Source organism: Amblyomma maculatum, chromosome 2 (genome assembly GCF_055883805.1).
Source record: "Amblyomma maculatum isolate TAMU_Amacu chromosome 2, ASM5588380v1, whole genome shotgun sequence".
NCBI classification, from domain to species: Eukaryota; Metazoa; Arthropoda; class Arachnida; order Ixodida; family Ixodidae; genus Amblyomma; species Amblyomma maculatum.
In genome coordinates, this window is record NC_139345.1 from 181,569,598 (window position 1) to 181,585,295 (window position 15,698).

The window sequence follows — 15,698 nt, forward strand, 5'->3', positions numbered from 1 at the left end:
ATGCCTTCCTGAACATACAGTGTCAAGCAGTTGAGGACAACAGCCAATTAAGGAGGTGGCATGAATACACAGAACTGTACAAGAAGGACCCGGATGTGCAAACCCAACATAGGACGCTTGTGATTACTGATCTCAAGCCGGGCATCCTGAAGAGTGAAGTTGAATGGGCCTTAGCCAGCCTTGCTAAGAACAAAGCTAGCGGAATTGATGGTATTCCAGCTGAGTTGCTTCAAAACCTCAACCACGACGATGTTAACACACTGCATACATTATGTCAAAAGATTTGGACAACCCTGCAGTGGCCACAGGATTGGAGGAGGTCAGTTTACATCCCCATTCCAAAGAAAGGCAGTGCCAAAGATTGTTCCAACTACCGCACGATCGCGCTTATTTCGCATGCTAGCAAGGTGATGTTAAAAATCCTGCAAGGTAGGCTGCAGCAGTATGTGGATCGGGAGCTTCCGGACGTGCAAGCTGAGTTTCGCAAGGGCAGAGGAACTAGAGACCAAATTGCCAACCTTCGCTGGATCATGGAAAAAGCAAGAGAGTTCGAGGAACCCATTTACTTCTGCTTTATTGATTATGCGAAAGCGTTTGACTGCGTAGATCACAGCAGATTGTGGCAAGCTCTCCAAGAGATGGGAGTTCCAATTCACCTCATCTGTCTAATCAGGAACCTTTATGAAGGGCAAGAGGCCACAGTCAGAACTGGGCATGGTCTTACTGATTGGTTTCCGATTGAGAAAGGGCTGAGGCAAGGCTGCATACTGTCGCCCTGCCTGTTTAACCTATATGCAGAGTGCATCATGAGGAAGGCCGGTCTGGACGAGTCTTCAGCTGGAGTGAAGATTGCTGGAAAACGTATCAACAACCTTAGATATGCGGATGATACCACTTTAATGGCAGAAAGTGAAGTGGAACTCAAGAGACTTCTGATGCGCGTACAAGAAGAGAGTGAGAATTTTGGGCTTAAACTGAACATTAAAAAGACGAAGATCATGGCGTCTTGCCCTATCAAGTCCTGGAGCATCAATGGACAAGAAGTGGATGCTGTGACAGATTTTCTGTTCTTGGGCGCCAAGATTACCTCGGAAGGAGACTGCAGCCATGAAATTAGGAGACGCCTGCTTCTGGGAAAGAGAACAATGGTTAGCCTTGACCGCCTAGTAAAGAGCAGGGACATTAGTCTGCCAACCAAGATCCGTATAACCCGTGCTATGGTCTTTCCAGTTGTGATGTATGGATGCGAGAGTTGGACTGTGAAAAAGGCTGACCGCAGAAGAATTGACGCGTTTGAATTGTGGTGCTGGCGAAGACTCTTAAGAGTTCCTTGGACTGCCAGAAGATCAAATCAGTCGATATTGTCGACTATAAACCCTGACTGCTCATTGGTGGGTCAAATTCTAAAGTTAAAGCTCAGCTACTTTGGTCATCTGATGAGAAGAGAGGAGTCGCTGGAGAAAGATTTGATATTGGGAAAGGTTGAGGGTCGCCGGAGAAGGGGTAGGCAGCGAACGCGATGGTTAGATGGCATTCTCGAGGCATTGCAGATGAAGCTATGTGATGTTAAGAAGATAGTGAGAGACCGGAAAGCGTGGCGTGACATGGTCCATAGGGTCACGAAGAGTCGGACACGACTGAACGCCTGAACTGAACTGAACTATTGTTTAGCATTGGTGTAAAAACTGATACGGTTATTCATATTAAGTAAACACCTGCAGAGCTGCATTTATGATACCTCTTCTATCCATTGTGTTAATAGCGATTCATCTGCTTTTCATTGCACTACATATTGCCGCGAATCATTCAGATCTTTGCTCTTTTTAGACAACCGCTGGCACAGGGCCTTATCACTGTAAATCTAGCGCGCGTATCGATTCTGCGTTTGTTCATTCATTCCTGCTGTTCCGAGACAATGCTGTATCATTTCTTTTGTCGCGCAAGATGCGCCGAGATGTTCCTGGATGGTTGCAACCACTCGCATGTGTTTCTACAATGTTTCAGATTGTGCTAGTTACCGTTTGCGGCTTTATCTCGATGTTTCTTCGAAGCCTTTAAATTGAGCGTTGACGGGCGAGAATTGCAGTCTTTGTTCGATGACGGATACTCGACCCCCCCTCTCCACCTCAAAACACACGACGAAAATATTGTCACGTAGTGGTGACAAGGCCGTAGACACCAAAAGAAGACACAGCCTTGGTGGTACTGAAATTAACTTTATTGGGCTGACGCGCCCGCAAAAGAACTAGCCTACTCGGCTGCAGCGATAGCATCAAACGTGCTCGTCGATCGTCGAACAAAGAATGCCCGTCACGCTCGTCAACACTAAATTTAAAGGCTGCTTAGAACAATCTAGATAATGTCGCAAACTGCTACTAGCAAAACCTGGAACATTGTAGAAGCATACTCAAGTGATCGGAATCTTCGAGACAGATCTCGGCGCATCATTCAAGACAACGAGCATGAACAAACACGGGATACAGAATTGATACGCGTGCCAGAATCACAGTGATAAGGCCGCATGCCGGCGGCTGCTAAAAACAACGAATACAGTTTGAAGGTTTCGCGACAATATGCTTGAGGTGATCACGCGCAAAATAGTGAAGGCCCTCGACCTCCCTATAGCCACGTCGAACCTGTGACTCCGAGGTCTGGGTATCACGAACTCACTCGAGAAGCTGAGAGAAGCACACCTTACAAGCCAATACACGCGATTATCGCAGACACCGTCAGGGCATCGCCTAATAACGCGTCTACACGTACAACACACAACTGTAGCCGAGGAAAGTGTGACTTTATGAGGGTTGACGCATGGCCAGGGCAGAGGTCTTAGCTCACCACTACGGAAGGAAAGACGGAGTGTACTATGTGGACGCATCCGGCCCGCACCAAGGCGGGTGGCACACAGCGGCAGTAATCCACGAGTCCAAAACGGTGAACTGGTACACATGTAAAGCCCGAAACGTACACAGGCAGAGGAGCTTGCCATAGCGTTAGTAGCAACACACTCCGATTCCAAAGCAATCATAACGGGCTCGCGAGGGGCGTGTAGGAACGTCCCGTACCTGGCCTACCGGTTACTAAAACAACAGTTCGGACCTGGTCTACCGCCTACAGCAAAGCAGCTCGTACGTAGGAAGTCCATCCTGCCGCTTGATAGTCTGAGACCCGGCCCACTCGCGGCTAGGAGGAAACGATGCAGCAGATGCTGCCGCCTGCGCGCTTTCTAACCGGGCATCCTCGTTCCCCTCCTCAGAAGAATTCACACCGGGCCACACTTTCAGACAAATTACGTAGCTGTACCAAAACAGACACAATCTTTATCCCCACCCGTGTAAAGGGTAAACGAGGGTGGTGGAACTCGTGTTTTTTCGCCTCCTTACGAACACCATGATGTGCCCGGCGTTACTTAAACACTTTGACATTGCCTTCTCCAGAGAGTGCCCGCACTGTAAGGAAATGTCTTCAGACCTCTTCGACATGGTGTGAGTGTGCCCCTCCAACCCTGCCTTTGCACCTAACCCAAACCTCCTACACCCTCCCCGGGAGGACTGGGACTGCTCCGACCTGAAAGCCCAATAAGCGTTGGTCAAACAAGCAATGGCGGCAGCGAAAGCCACAGGGGTTTCGAACTAGGGACTCCACGTAGTGTTTGTGAAGGGAAAGGCACTAGTCCTGACCACAGCGGAGCCTCCATGTATCTCTTTTTTTTATAAACGTTTTTACCACCACCACCACCGTCGCAGAGTTGCTTAGTTCTTTTTCTGGCGTAGTTCAGCCGAATATCGTTTCAGTGCTATTACGCCTGTCTCCTCTTTTGGCACCTACAAGCTTGTCACGACTACGTGACACCTGTTGGAGGTGCTGCCCTTTAAGCCAAGACAACATTCATGTTCCTATCCCTCTTGGAGACTAGCCAACAGGCTGAGTTCCAGGGCTCCAACCGGAACACGGTCTGCTTCTGCACCTCGTTCAACCCCGGACACCATAAAGCATAAAAGCATAAACCCAGCCTAAAGCACTAGTTGTTGTGGTCCAGACCCGTGAGCCCCCCTGCTTCTAACGACGATCTGATGAGGATGCGGAAGACTCCCTCGACCTGTTCGAGTGGTAACGTTCAGCGCATGGAACGAGGAAGCCCAGCTAAGGCAAGTGTACTTTGCATTCCAGTGGTCAGCCCGCATACGGTTTGAGAATCATGAGACTTATTTGAAGGATTGGGACACATTCAAGACAGAAATGTCTAAAGTGTTTAAGAGTACCATGAGAAAAGAAAGAGCCCAGTCCCTCCTTCAATCATGAATTCAGCAGCCTAATGAGTCGGTCTTGGCTTACGTTGAAGAGATGAAGCGTCTCTTCCGTCGGAACTATGCCAACATGAACGAGGACACTAAAGTGAACCTGCTCATGCACGGTGTGAAATATCAGTTATTTGCTCGCCTTCTACGCCAGTCGGCAAAGACTGTGGCGGAATTCTGCCAGGAAGCAGCAACAATTGAAAAGACTTTAGAAATCAGGATGCGTCAGTACAACCGGCCACTTCACATGTTTACCACAAACCAATGCGACGCTGCAGCTACAAGTGCAGGTAATCTGCGGAACTGCTCCGTGATCTTCGTGAAGAACTGTGCCGGCTGCTACCATAGCCCATGCAACTTCAAGTGGCGTCGCTCGCAGACGTCCGAGAAGAAGTCCAGCAGCCACGATGGCCACGACAGCTCAGACGCAACAGCCAACAGCTATAAACTACGCCGCTGTCGCAAGCCGTCTCGTGCTGTCCTGCGAGTCTACAAACGACAGTCAAGCCCAAGGAAATGTATCGCCTGGAGGACGTCGAACATCCTACCACTATGCTTCTATTGTGCTGAGCACACCTTCCGTCACTATCCGTACAGCGTATTGGACTACGTGGTTTCGCAGCCGACGCCCCACGCCCCCGTCCTTGCGAGCGACTGCAGGAAATTGACGACTACGTGCGCAGGGTAGCATCACCAAGCCGTCGGTATCGCTCTCCATCGCCGTATAGCATCCGATCTGCATCACCGGGCCACATTTACGTGCAAGGAAGGTCTCCTAGCACCCGTAGGGGAAACTAAAGGCAGCAGCCTTTTCAGGTAAGCTTGCTATACGGCGAACTCACAAAAATCCTCCTTCGCTGACAAATGACGATGCCGCTATTATGTAGAGGCTCCTTACGACGCCCTCCACAATTCCGCGCCCAGACTTCAAAGTGACATAGCGGCTACGTACGACGGCAACATCGATGACAACACGACCAGACTCCAAATCAACGCCACCGACCGTTGAAGTGGCAGCGATGAGCCCCGGCCGCGACCTTCTCTGAAGTAAAAATCGAACACCGAAACCAACATGTAATACGAGGCATGAAAAGTGACCTCGAAGTTACTGTCGATGGTCATACTGTAACCGCCTTGGTGGACGGCGGGGCCGACTATTCTGTTATTATTGGAACTTTCGCCGCCCAGTGACTGCCTGGGCATGGCCCTCTAATCTGCACCGCTGGTGCTAACCTTATTACGTCATCCGGCCCATGTACCGCAAGAGGGACAGTGAATGAACACAGTTACCCTCCGAGCTTCGTGATCTTGCAGCAGTGCTTGTGAATGTGATTTTGGGTAGGGACTTTCTGAATGAGCATCGGCTGATCATCGACCTCGGGTCATAGCAAAGCCATACCTCCTACGACGACTTCGACGCAAACGTCCTCGACGAAGTATTAAGTGTACCACCCGAACAAGCATCGTCGTCTCCGTGGTTACCAGCGACATCGAAACTGCTGAAGGTGTCGAAGGAAACACGCAGTTGGTTTTGGAACGCGGACTAGGAGTCAAAAGAGGCGTCGCCCGTTTCCGTAATGCAGACATAAGCACCTGGGCTAAACACGGCTCGGTTAAAGAAATGAATGCCAACCTGCAGCAAGCGGCGGACATTGTAGACAACTACGCCCGTCGTTGTGGCCTTCAGTGCTCCCCTTCCAAATCGGAATTTGTGCACATACACTCCTCATCAAAGTGCACCACTAAACTCGACCTCATTCTAACAGTGAACCCATACCCGAACACGACGACATCCGAGCACTGGGCCTCTTTATTCGCCAAATTGCGTAAGGTGGGGACCAGGTGGGCCGCATAGTCCACCGGGTTTCGAACAAGCGCGGAGGGTTACTATGCAAAGTCGCCGAATGCATGTGTAACCGGTCGAGTCCTATACTCGGCTCTATACCTCCACCTGCGCAAAATGGACGAGAATGGACTAGAAGTCATGCTCCGTAAACTATACAAGCGTGTCCTTGACCTCCAGATCAACACCTCCAACGAGCGCCTACTTGACCTGGGGATGGTGAACACCTTTAATGAACTGTGAGAGGCACACTTGATGAAGCAATACACAAGATGTCTAAAACGCTGTCGGGTCGCCGTCTCCTTGCCCGACTACACATTCACCACTCAATACACTCGGAGAAGCGCGTACATATCCCTACAGAGTGGAGATATGCCTTGCACGTACGCCCTCTTCCGGCCTACATGACATTAGAGGTCCATAATGGCAGACGTCTAGCGCGGGCGGAAGCCTTGGCTCAGCACTACGGATACAAACATGGAGTTTTCTACGTGGACGCCTCCGGCCCGCACCATGGGGGTTGGCACACCGCAGTCGTTCATCAAACATTGTAATAAATGGACTTCCTTTCCATGCACATAATGTAACACACGCGGAAGAGGTTACTATCGCACTAGCCGCCGCAGATCAGGACTCACGGGTCAGCATGACCGACTCGAGGGGTGCCTGCCGCAATATCAAGCAGGGATACATATCTTACTTCGCCAGCAAAATGCTACAAAGCAGGGATTATGTCGGTGACCTTGCGCATTGAACGATTATCTGGACTCCGGCTTGCACTGGCGTCGAGGGAAATGAAACGGCCGATGCCGCCGCCCACGCGCTCAGTTTCCGGGCACCAACTTCGTCTCCTATCGATCCGGACTCTGAACCCAATCCCGCCAACACTTTCAAAGAAATAATTCATATTTATCAGTCCAGCCACACAATCTAACCTAAGCCCTGCAAGGGCCTCACATAGGCGGAGTAGCGCATTGTCCTTCGCCTTTACACCTAACCTTTACTGTGCCCGGCAGTATTAAAATACTTTGACCCCGCTTGCACGAGGAAATGCACGCACTGTGAGGAAAAGACCTCGGACGTTTTCCACATGGTGTGGGCATGTCGAAAAACCCCCAATCTACTCCCCTACCCAACAATTACCAGGAGGACTGAGAGGCGGCTCTACTCGGCTGCTCTGACCTTACGGCGCAACGAGCGTTGGCCGAGTGGGCTCCGGCCCCGGCCGCGGCAATGGGCGCTCGTAAAAGGAAAACCACCTAGCAATTGCAAGAGACGGCCCCTTAAGGACCGCTCCCGTACCCTCCCTGCATGTATTCCAAGAAATGCTTTTCCTTATCATCATTCCTTATGGACAAGCTCAAGTGTTCGCAACGAAATTTCCCGACGAATACCGGCACCTGAACAAGGGCATTCCGATTGCTTTCTTTGACCAGCTAGCGAACACCCTAGAACTCTTGCCCTCTTTCGTGAAAGTAACTGCTTAGAAAGTATGAAAAACAACTACATGCCGGCGTTGGTATCCGAACCCATGACCCCCGAATTTCGCGTCCGGGACCCTACCTCTGAGCTACGATGACGCAGTTTTACTGTTGTTGTACATTCTTAGGCATTCATGGTACCTGTAAACTGTCGTTGAGAGTGTACGCCAGCGCAACCATGCACCAAAGCGGCGGACATGAAACGTTCTGCGAAATCCTCAGTGCCAAGTAGAACGTGGTCTAACAGGAAAGGCGGGTGCTGTGATAACTCTCTTAGGCTACCTGTACACATCCCACTCCCTTATCGCGCAATAACGGTTTTCATTCAGTGCCCGAAAGCTTACTGAGGTTGTGACCAATGGAAGACGTTTCATCTAGTTCGATGAAAACGATATTCATTTGATAATGTCATTTAGTGTGTTCCGGTATACTGTTCATGTGCCATGCACTTGTTACGTGTAGGTATGCCGTACGAAGAGTGGAATGAATTATGGAGGACGGGTTCCAGGCGAGCAGATCTCAGCCAGTGGAATGGGCGCACTCGTTACCTCCTACGCATTGTTGTCCCGGTGTTTAGAGCATGTATATCTCTGTTTGGGGGTGGTTATGATTTCGCAGCAGAGCTTGGAAGTACTTGCTGTAGACAGCCATGGAATGCATGGTTATATAGGCGTATTTCGCACGAGTGGCGGCTAAACCAAAAGCCATTTCGTCCGCCATTTCTATATTGTCCTCGCAGGAGGTGCTGACATCAACCATTTGTCGGTAATGTATCACAATATCCATCATGCTTCCCGCCTGTGACTATTCTGTTGCATTAAGTAGGCCTCAGTGTCTTGCCCATATTTCTCCTGAATATATTTGACCCCCGCCCATTGGCTTCCTTGGTCGGACAAAGGACCCATATTTGAAGTTGTGATTGGATATAAACGAGTCTGACCGCCCAAGTGGTGTAGCTTTTTTTTTGTATGGAACCTTTCGGACCAGGCAGAATAAGGTCCATGAAAACCGTATAGCACACACCGGTAGCTATCAGTCAATTTTGTGTTGTGTTAGGAGGCTAGGAGTTCGTCTGTATAGCGGACTCCTAACTAAAAATTTGCCGATTGAGAGTGAGTCTGGATATTTCCGTTACCTGTTTGAGTGCGTATGTGATCAGGGTACCTATTTTGTTGTAATTTGCCGTGTTCAATTGCAAATACGGTACAGAGTACACCTGTCTATTCATGATGAATGCTGATGAATGCTATAACCATGCACAGCGTGTCTTATTCGAGCATACCCCAGCGCATACCCTAGTGTGCAGCGGTGGCGTAGTGGTAGAACATCCGCCTAACTTGCAAGATGATCGGGTTTTGAATCCCGGTGCCGCGCACTTCACCGGATAAGAAAAAAAAAATTCGCGTGTCGATGGATTTCCATAAACAGTTTTGGGGTGCGACCTGGTGCCGGTGAACACCTCTGGCAACGCACTCCCTCACCAGAACAGGAGTTGGCCACCCTGGTGCAGTAATTGACCGCAACCTTCCATGATTCGTCTTATAAAACTCCGGCCCTCAGTCACCAGCGGCTGCGGAACAACTGACCACGGCGGTGGTCAGTTCGGTGACGCAGCAAGGGGTGCTAAGAATTCCTGGCTGCGCTGGACAGGCCGCTCTTGGAAGCTGACCCTGGCAACGTTTAACGCTAGAACCCTAGCTAGTGAAGTTAGTTTAGCAGTGCTGTTAGAGGAACTACAGAGTATGAAATGGGATGTCATAGCGCTTAGCGAGGTTAGGAGGCCGAATGAGGTATATACTGTAGTGTAGGATTGGCATGTACTGTGTTACCAAGGTTTACCGCAGAGGCGAGAACTAGGAGGAGGTTTCCTTGCCGATACGTATATAGCGGGTAATATAGATGAATTCTATAGCATTATTAAAGAGTTGCAGGCATCGTAAATTAGGCTTAATAAACGCTTCAAACTGAAGGTTGTACAAGCCTATGCACCCACATATAGTTATGATGACCAGGCAGTTGAAAGCTTCTACGAAGACGTAGAATCGGGAATGCGAAACGTAAAGCGCAGTATACTGTACTAACGGGCGACTTCGACGTCAAGTTAGGGAAAAAGCAGGCAGGAGATCAGGCAGTACGTGACTATGACATTGGCTCTAGGAATAGCAGGGGGGAGTTACTAGTTGAGTTTGCAGAGCGCAATAACTTGAGAATCATGAATGCCTTCTTCAGCAAATGGAAGAGCCAGATATGAACTTGGAAATGTCCTAACGTGAAGACTAAAAATGAAATTGACTTCGTACTGTGTTCAACCCCCGCCGTTATGTAAGATGGAGAGGTAATTGGGAAAGTGCGATGCAGTGAGCACAGGATTGCGAGGTGCCGAATTAGTCTAAAACTGAAGAATTAACGCAACATATTAGTAAAACCGAATCTCATCAACGAATTAGGTGTGAGAGGCAGGGCAGAAGAGTTCAGAATCTCGCTACAGAGTAGATATCCAGCTCTAAGCGAGGATGCCGACATTACCCTAGTAGCAATAAACAATAGTTTCAGAGATATCATTACTGACTGCGCTGTAGAAATAGGCGGTACGATAGTTGGAGAGGATTGCGGTAAGCTGCCTAGGGTGACGAAAGATTTGATTAAGAAACGCCAGAGTGTGAAAGCTTCCAATCCAATAGTCCAGATTGTATTGGCAGAGATATCAAAGATAATCAATAAGCGCTAATGGCCGATATAAAGAAGTATAAAGTGGAAAAAATTGAGCATGCTGTAAAGAAAGGAGGAAGCCTTAGAGGAAGATTTTAGACATCTTAAGTTGTGGGAACAAAGACATACACAACACAGGGGGAGATTAGAATTCTCGGCAAGAGCTGCAATTCACTCGCACGTGAAATCATGGAAGCGTACTTTATAAAGATAAGAGAGACTGACTGTATCAGTGAGTCTTCTGCAGTGCTCTACAGCAGTGAGGTATCTGAAAGAGTGTCCCAGTGTCTACTGCCTACTGTTTGTACCCTGCTTCTGACGACCTGTCTTTGCTGGTAGTGGCTGGTAGGTAAAGCAAAAAATAAATAATGACCGAATAATGTGTATATATATATATTTTTATTTGTTTATTATTATTGTTTTATTTTACCTTGTTTATTATTTTAGGTTTTGACTGCTTTTGTTTCGTATACATTACACTGCCTTTGCTAAGAGATTGACAATTTTTTTGTTAATTACCCTTGAATTTGTTTTTTTTATCGTGTTTGTTCTTGTTTTTTTATTAGATTGCTTTTGTTACTTTGTTTTTTGTTGTCTTTTACTGATTTTTTGTTAGATTGCTTTTGCTTCGTTATGCGACACTGCTATTGCTACGAGGGCTACGACTGCTATTGCTTTTCTTGCTAGTTACCTTTGGTTTTTACCTGTTGTGTTCAAATTTTTACGTTATTTGGTTTTTATTGCTTTTACTTCAAGTCATGATACTGCTTTGCTACGATTGGCTGTTAAGATCTGTGCCGTTTATTTATCGCTAACATTGTATTTAAACATACATGCCTAGGCTTGTCATTGATGCATTTTGATACCGGGTGGGGTGAGTGCGAAGGAGCTACAAACGCCTGAGCGGCAGAGGGTTCCAGCGCTCGTCCTGTACCCTGTCTTGCGTGTGTCTTTGTTCACGCAACATAAGATGTCTGAAGTACTGCACCAATTAGGCCGACAACACATCTTATTGGTGAAGAGCACATTGGGCATAGGCAAACATCAGCTGTATGCGCTAATGGGCTAGGCGGGCAACATCATCACGAATATGGACAAGATAGTCAAAGTAGCTGAGGAGTTCTATTGGCCTCGAGATCGAGCAGAGTCGTCACCTTGCGGCTCAGCGGCGAAACCTACTCACTGTGGATGCGTTTTCGCGTCGCGTGCCAGCCCGCAGTGATTTACGCGCGCGCATGCGGAGTGTACAGGAGTGTTTTTGTTTGTTTCGCAGTTCCTGTGAGCTTTTGCTTACCTATATGCCTCTTGCAAAATAAATATTAACAGTCTATCCCACGCCTCATTAAAAAATATGTATACTTGTCCGTATCGAGCATGTCATGCTTGGATAAGGACATCATCCATCGCGGTCTTCGGCGCTTGAGATTGTTTGACATGCAATGTCTCAAACGAAGTGGTACTGTCGTTACCGTTGTGTCAAAGCAAAACAGGTCGTTGTCGTCAAGAAAAATTAATGCAAACACTCAAAAATCGCATATTCCCGTTTCTGTTTGAAATACCGCAGCTACTAAAACATATGCCACCGCAGACTGCTTCATATAGCAGAATGCAGTTTGAACAGACCACTCTATGCCTGCTATGCCGTAGAGTTGTGTGAGTACTTTGCTAGTTTGTTGTTTTTGCTTTTAAACCTCTGTAGTGGTGTCTTAATGGTAAGGGCGCTCGACTGCTGATTTCGAGAAGGGGGTATTCAATTACAACCGTTTCGAAAGGCGTTCCTCTGCTGTGGGATTTGACTGCACAATAAACAATCCCACGTGGTAAATGTGATGTTAATACTGAAAAAAAAACGACACCAAAACCGGCCTCTGCAGTCACCCGTCATAGCCGATGCCGCTTTCATGCGTTAAACCCGGGCCAATATGCAATTCTCTTTTATTTTATTTTCTTTTGTTGTTGAAGGCTTCTGTGCGTCCGTAAAAGATTTAATGAGCACATTTTGGTTTAGAGAAATGCTCAAATGTTTGGGAAACATATTCCCTGCACCTAATTGTTACCCTAAATATTACATATTACACCTAATCAATGTACTTTAGTGGTAGCCTATTATAATCATAATCCCTTTTCTCCAAGTGCTATCTTCCGACAAAACTCATCATTTCTGACAAGGGGAGTAAAACAGCTTCATGCGGGATTAAATATCAGTGTGTGGTTCGGGAATAAATACATTTTTATTGTCGCATGATAAGATGACCTCCATTTCTTTCGGAATAGTTTTATATCCGGCATCTGTTTTGGAAGCAACCCTAATATTTTACTTCGCATAAGATTTAGTCACTGTTAAATAATTAGTGATAAAAAAATTTTCAGCCTGTAAAATAGGTTTCGAGACCATGACGGTGCCCATGCGCAGTTTATAACGATGTCAATGCAGCGAGTTATTCGTAGCTTGCACTTTAACGTTACTGAAAATTATTCGCTGATTATTGTAAATTCTGTCAAGTGTGTAAAGGTTCTCTCATAGGGTGAAATTTATTCACATTGCAAAACAAAATAATTACACTACTAATTTACCGTTATATATTAACATCGCACACATCAGAAATCCCTTAACTTTCCTCGGTTTCAGGAAATCATTTAAAGTTAGTGGCGCATGCATTAATACACTATCACATTCTATGACAGCGACCGCAAAAAGCATCTCGGCGAATTCAATCCACTCAGCGCTGTACACGTGAACAATCAGCTTTCCAGCGCGGCGAGGTTTCCTGTATAGTGTCGGCGTGATCTCAATTTTGGGAAATACTTGTGCGTGGTTGTCTGGGCCAGAGTTGATGTGCACTCAGTCTAAAGCAACTCGCCCTGCAGTGCGCTGCCAATGCTACATTTAACCTGCTTAATCCTCGAGTCAAATACGATATAATGAACCAGGCTGCCTCGGTTCAATCTAATTTACTGCAGGTCAGAGCACGAACCTTGTATCTGCGTGGGCTTGACACCAATTTCGCCGGTCTCACTCGCATGAGACACGTGCAAACTGCTTAAAAGTCGATACGAAAAACTAAAAGCTGTCATTAGGCAGGCCCAAGCATTAGGCGCGTGAACGCGGTACAGCGCAAGAAACGTGCAAAGTAAATCTATAAGACTGGTGGTTGCGTGCTTCGTTTGCCTAAAATCCGCTCTTCTACTGCTGCATTGGCGAAACCATCGTATTATTTTCTGCAATATTGCAGAAGACACGTTTTCATCGCCAAAAAACCCGTCGTAAACTCGGAAGCAGACGTACGCAGCGTGCGTTTCTGCGAGCGCCGCCGGCTGCCGATGCATACTACCGGAGTGACGGTGGCGCCACCTCTAGGTCGATCTCGCGGCGAATACTGATCTCTACAGTAGCCAAAGTAGTCAGGACCGTAATGAGATTGGCGGTAGGGAAAAACAGTCAGACGTTCCACCAGTGGCGAAGGACGAGGTTAAGAAAGCAATAGAAGCTATGAAAAGAGGGAAAACAGCTGGAGAGGATCAGATAAGTATAGGTCTGTTGAAGGAAAGGAGAGATACCGTGCAATAAACACTGGCCATACGTAATTTATGGTGCCATCGACGGTACTGGAACCATGGAAGAACGCTAACATTATCCTTATTCATAAGAAAGGAGACGCTAAGGGCCTTAAAAATGATAGACCAATCAGCTCACTGTCTGTTACGTATTTACTAAGGTAATCACTATTAGAATCAGATAAACCTTAGACTGCAATCAAGCAAAGGATCAATCAGGTTTTCGGAAACGGTACTCTACTATCGATCATATTCATACCATCAACCAGGTGGTAGAAAAATACTCGCATTATAACCAGCCCTTATACATAGCATGCATTGATTACGAAAAACCATTTGACTCAGTAGAAACCTCGGCGGTGATACAGGCATTGTGAAATCAGGGGGTAGACGAGCCGTACGTGAAAGTGCTGGAAGATATATATAGCAGCTACACAGCAACCATGGTTCTGCATAAAGAAAGTAGCAAAATTGCCATAAAGAAAGGTGTTAGGCTAGGAGACAATCTGCCTAGTACTATTCAATGCTTGCTTAGAGGAAGTATTCAGAGACTTGGAATGGGAGCAGTTAGGGACAAGAGTAGATGGAAATTACCTCAGTAATGTGCTATTTGCTGATGACATTGCCTTGCTAAGTAAACCAGGAGATGAACTGCAAAAATGATTGGTGACCCAGACAGGAAAAGTAGAAAGGTAGGATTGAAAATCAATATGCAGAAGACTGAGGTAATGTTCAACAGCCTCGAGGAGGAACACCAGTTTATGTTAAGTAGCGAAGCACTGGAAGCAGTAGGCGAATATGTCTACTTAGTACAGGGAGTAACAGCGGATCCTGACCATGAAAGGGAAATAACAAGGAGATTAAGATCGGGATCGAGCTCATTTGGCAAGCACTCCCAGATTTTACTATCAGCTTACCGGTATCACTAAAGAGGAAAGTATACAACAGTTGCATCTTACCTGTACTCACCTATGGGGCTGAAACGTTGAGGCTAACCAAGAGGGTTCTACTTAAGTTTATGACAACGCAGAGGGCTATGGAACGAAAAATGGTAGGAGTACCATTAAAACATAGGAAGCGTGCAGAATGACTCAAGTTACTAAGATTCTAGTGGAGATCAAAAAGTAATCGGCAGAGGCAGGGCATGTAGTGCAAAGAGAGGATAACAGATGGTCGCTCAGGGTAACAAACTGGAATCCAAGGGAAGGAAAGTGTACAAGGGGCGGCAGAACGTTAGGTTGGCGGATGAGGTTAAGAATTTCGCAGGGGTGAAATGGATGCTGCTAGCACAGAACCGGGTTAATTGGAGAAATATGGGAGAGGCCTTTACCCTGCAGTGGGTATAGTCAGGCTGGTGATGATGATGATGACCCTAGTAGTAGGAATGACTGTCTATCATAAGCGCACCATGATAGCTGGTGTGTTTGAGTCGAGTGAGGGCCTACCTATTTTTATCCTTTCGTTGAAGGGAAGCTCTAGGATCGCGATGGTGTCCTGTGGTATTGGGTCTCCATTGAGGTAGGTCTCATGGATGGCTCTGCGTTGTCGAAAGTCGTGTATTAACAACAGCTCCGATTTTTCCGAGCTGTATGTGAGGCCGCGGTTAACGGTGTAGGCTTGCACGAAGCTTGCTGCTCTCTTAAAGTTTTAATTGAGGAGCTAAATTTTCGCGGTGGAATAGGCTGGGCTACAGATGCTGAAGTCACCCATGTAAAAGGCATGCCTCAGATGCGGTGCCCGATTTATCTGGACGGGGAGTTTGGTTTAACCTATATTGAAAAGTAGGGCGAGCGACCAGCCCCTTTTGGCGTA

General features: G+C 47.2%; 1 protein-coding gene and 1 pseudogene across 1 annotated transcript in view; one reads left to right on the top strand and one right to left on the bottom strand.

Moving 5' to 3' along the window:
- Window positions 1–15,698, bottom strand: part of LOC146200545 (uncharacterized) — a 115,441-nt gene that overhangs the window by 18,769 nt on the left and 80,974 nt on the right. The gene's annotated exons all lie outside the window — the stretch shown is intronic.
- Window positions 6,156–7,404, top strand: LOC146200546 (uncharacterized; annotated as a pseudogene).